This window comes from Spermophilus citellus (genome assembly GCF_964194105.1).
Source record: "Spermophilus citellus genome assembly, chromosome: 5".
NCBI classification, from domain to species: Eukaryota; Metazoa; Chordata; class Mammalia; order Rodentia; family Sciuridae; genus Spermophilus; species Spermophilus citellus.
The window spans coordinates 39,465,420-39,470,193 of record NC_138186.1 but is presented as its reverse complement, the minus strand read 5'-3'; the positions used below and the strand labels follow the sequence as shown (position 1 = coordinate 39,470,193).

Sequence of the window (4,774 nt, the reverse complement as noted above, 5' to 3'; positions counted from 1 at the left end):
AAAAAATACAGGAAAGAATTAGCAGGGGTGTTAACAGGGATTGGAGTGGGGATCAGATACCATAGGGAAGATCAGTGGTACACAGAATGTAGAGAAAGCGAAAGGACAAAATGAATTTGACAAAATCATGTTATATGCATACAAAAATGTACCAAAGGAAATTTCATCTTTACATATATGTGGAAATAACCCATCAAAATAAATAAATAAATAGATAGATAAAATCTCAGTAAAGTAGAGGAAGGAGAATTGGGAGTAGGAGAATGGGAGATAAAAGTGGGAGAATGGTAATTAAAATCAATTTCTTGCCTGATGACTTTATCAAAATGAACCCAAATGCTGTGTATAACTGTAGTGTTAAAATAAAAAAAAATGATTATTTTTTTGAGAGCAGAATGCTTCATAAAAAATGAAGTACAGGCAGGCTGCACATACAGACCTTAGATGGCTCATAGAGAATGATGAAATGTTTCTCAAGTGACACTGATAGGAAGCCCATTGATGAATGGTTGTCAAGGAATTGTTATTGTGATTTGCTTGAACTAATGTAATTATAATTTATACTATTAACATACCTTAATATTTAACAAAGTTACTTTTTCATTATGTAACAACCCAAACAGAATTATGTTAGTAATTTTTCAAAAAGAAAGGACCCACACATTAGCCAGGTGTAATACTTGCCTACCTGATTAAGGAATGTATGAATTAAGATATATTTTAATAGAAGAACATACAACACAAGCATACAACACAAGGTTCGTGACAGGAAGAGTAATAAAAGAAACCTTTATAAACCTACTCAAATTGCTAAATAGTTACATTTTCTGCCTACAATTTTTTTGTTTGGAACTGAAAATGCTCCTCACCAGATTGCATTGCCCCCTTTACATCCTTATTCCTCAGGGTGTAGATGAAGGGGTTGGCTGTAGGAATCACCACTCCATAGAAGAGGGCCATGAACTTGGGCTGGTCCCTTTTAATGGAAGATGGGGGCTGAAGGTACATACTAATAGATGGGCCATAAAATAATAAAACCACAATGAGATGAGAGGAACATGTCCCAAAGGCCTTTTTCCTTCCCACAGAAGATTTAATGTTAAGTACAACATGTCTAATGCTAGCATAGGAGGCAAGAATTAGGCATAGGGGAACAGCTACTATAAAAATGCATGCCACAGAGAGTGCTAGCTCATTAGCTTCCTTTTCACCACAGGCGGTCTTTATAAGAACTGGAATCTCACACACCAAGTGATCCAGTTTGTTGACACCACACAGTGGCAACTGGAGTGTTACAGTGCCCTCTGAGATAGCATAAGTAATTCCACTCAGTCATACAATGGACATTAACTGGATACAGACGCGCTGATTCATTATGAGGGTGTAGTGCAGAGGTCTGCATATGGCCACATAGCGATCAAAAGACATGAGAGCCAAGAGAAGACATTCTGCAGCTCCCATAATGTGGAAGAAATAAAGCTGAAGTACACACCCTACATAGCTGATGGTCTTCTTAGAGCTTCCCAGGTTAAAGAGCATCTGAGGCACAATGCTTGTGGTGTAGCATATGTCCAAAAAGGAGAGGTTGGTGAGGAAGAAATACATGGGACTCTGGAGACTGGGATCTAACTTGGACACCAGAATGATGGCAATGTTTCTCATCAGGGTCATGGGGTATGTTATCAGAAGATAATGAATAGAGGAAGCTCTAGCCAAGGTAGCTCATTAAAGCCTAGTAGAATGAATTCTTCAGGTTGACTTTCATTAATGAGTGCCATTATCCTCAATTTGTTTCACCTGTAATAGGGAAATTCAAACACTTTCAACAAATAGATCATAAGAGTTAAAAGACAAAACATTCTTACAAGTTGGCCATATAATTATAGAAGTTAGGATGTAGTAAATCTTTGCAGGGGAATATGCAAAACCCTGACACCAGCTGACCAAATTTCAGTTCACAGCATTACAAATAAAGGCAGTTGCTTTGAGTAAATAAGCTAAATATTGTGAAACCAAGTTTTTTCCTCTGTATAAGAAAGCTGTCAATAATTATCTCCTTGAGTTATGGTGAGGATTCAATAAAAATCAGAAGTTACTGTGTTGAGGATATTCCAAAATAGTGGTTTTCAAACATTATCTGACATAAAAATTAGCTGTGGAGGCAGTTAAAATGAAGCTTCTGCTTTCTACCTCCAGGTGTCCATAGAGTAGATATAACATGGAGACCTGGAATCACATGATTCACTTTAAGAAGAGTAGAAATATCAAGATAGCAATAGTAAGAGAAGAAGGAGAAAATCTGGAGCTATGAGAATCATCAAGAAAGGCCCACCTATAGCCTACTAGTTAAGTGAATATTCTTACTATCTCCACACTGAGTGAGGACACTGTATTTCAACAAATCTCTTTTAAACTATGTGGAACTGAGTAAGAAATTCAAACACTTTCAACATTAATTTCCTGCACATACATCCACTGGGTCAATGTTCAATAATCACATTGGTTTCCCCATGCATGAGAATTTTGTGCTTGTTGGTACCTTTTTTTTGCACAACTATTTACTTCATATTCTAAGCATTTAAAGTTTAGTGTTTTGCTTTAGTTAATTGATTTATCTACATTGCAGTTTTTCATTTATCAAGTAATTTTATCATCTTAATGAAAGAATTTTGCCATTTACCAGTGACTCACAGATAATAGATAACTACAAATACTTCTTTAAAATTTTATATGAGAAAACTGTTGTCAGGAGAAAAGTAATATCATGATTCATGCCAGAGACTTATTCAAATCCACAAGTTAATTTACATTTCTAGTAAACATTTCTTTACTTTTCAATTGTAAAGCATATTGAAATCTAAATTAACTAGCTAAAAATAAAGTAGTATGGTGAGAAAGATAGAAATTATTCTGAAGTATATTTAAGGTTTATAAGTCTATCAACTTTTTCACACAGTTCTCATACATATTTCATTAATTTTAGGTCTTGGATTCCATTACTTTTGTAACTTCTACTTTCAATAATTTTCCATCACTATTTTACTACTATTTCACTACATAGGGATCAATTTATGCATAAATGTTTAAAGTCATTTTAATAAACTGCCACACTGCAATCCCTTTGATGTCCTCTTTTTATCACCACTTACCTTTTTGTTTTAATGTATCTTATTCATACTTCATTTTTGAAGGCTCCTTTTTTTTGCTTTTATTTGTGCATTATATTTGTACATAGAAGTTGGGCTCATTTTGACATAAATACAGTCAGGAGATTTACTCCATTTCAGTCCTGAGTGTCCCCCAATGTCCTCTCCTCCTCTCTCCCTCTGTTCCTCTTCTTCTATTTTATTGATGTCTTTTCTATTCATTTATATCTTTTTAATTGGTACTTTATACATACACATGAAACTAAAATTCACTGTGGTATATTTATACATACATACAGCATAATTTTGTCAAATTCATTCTGTATTTCCTCCTCTTTCTCCTCTCTCCTACCTCTTTCTCAATCTCCTTCTACTCCATTGATTTTCATTCTGTCTTTACAATATCCAACCTCTGCCCATTTTATTTCACCTCAATTTGCTCTGATTTTTGCATATGAGAGAGAATACATGACCTTTGATTTTCTGGCTTATTTCCCTTAGTATGAAATTATCCAGTTTCAAGACATTTCTCAAAAGAAGAAACACAAATGACCAAAAATGAATGAAAAATGTTTAACATCCCTAGCAAATAGGGAAATGCAAATCAAAACTCACTGAGGTTTCATCTCATTCCAGTTAGAATTGCTATCAAGAATACAAATAATAATAAATGCTGGGGAGGATGTGGGGAAGAAGGTGCACTCATACATTTTTGGTGGGACTGCAAATGAATGCAAGCACTCAGAAAGAATATGAAGATTCCTCATACTTCATTTTTATCACATATGATCTTTATTTTACACCTGAGGAATCAGTAAAATGAAGGAAGGGACAAGAGGAAAAGAAGAGAAGAGATGAGAGAACAGGAAAATACTAGGGAATGATATTGGCCAATTATATTATTATATTGTATGCACATACAAATACACAAGAATAAATATTGTCATTGTGTATAATTATAATGCACCAATAAAATATAGGGAAAATGAGAATAAGCTCCCTGATGTGAAGTACTCTCCAGATTTATGTGTATAGTAGTATTATCTACATATACTCCAACCTTTCAAAATAATATTTATGATTATTAAAAACAATTACCTTTCTACTTACCTTATTTTGTTATTCTTCAGTAAAAAGGAAATTGGAGGGAATTTACTTCAATATTTTAAACTTTTAGAGACATAGAGAGAAACTATAGATCACACAGGCTTTTTTAAGAATTAGTTTTGGTATTCTCATCTTTAAGTTCATACAGGTTCTGAATAGAAAAATCTGTATTAAGAAAGCAATTGTAGAAAATATCGAAGATGCATTGTGAGAGTGCTGTTTGTATGATATTCCCGAGACCCCTTGGGAATTGTAAGCATGCAGATCTTTCATTTATTCTTCTCCCAGGTGAATTATCAGAGCCAGTTCCTTGGAACAGTTCTCTCTATGGAAATGCATCTAATTTAAAATTTGTTGCCTCCTAAATTGAGGTTGGGAGTCAATCCCTCTCTGGCTAAATTTGTTAAAAATGAACTCATCCCATTTACCAACACACTGAGACAATACAATTAAAAATAAATAATAGTAAATAAACAGAATACAATTAAGACAGAATTAGTTGAATAAATGATTCAGGAATT

General features: G+C 33.9%; 1 pseudogene across 1 annotated transcript; it reads right to left on the bottom strand.

Annotated features, from left to right (window-relative positions):
- Positions 1-818: 818 nt before the first annotated feature.
- On the bottom strand, positions 819-1,778 carry LOC308649313 (olfactory receptor 2B6-like; annotated as a pseudogene). Its single transcript has one exon. The product of its transcript is annotated as an olfactory receptor 2B6-like (transcript).
- Between the last annotated feature and the right edge of the window lie 2,996 nt (positions 1,779-4,774).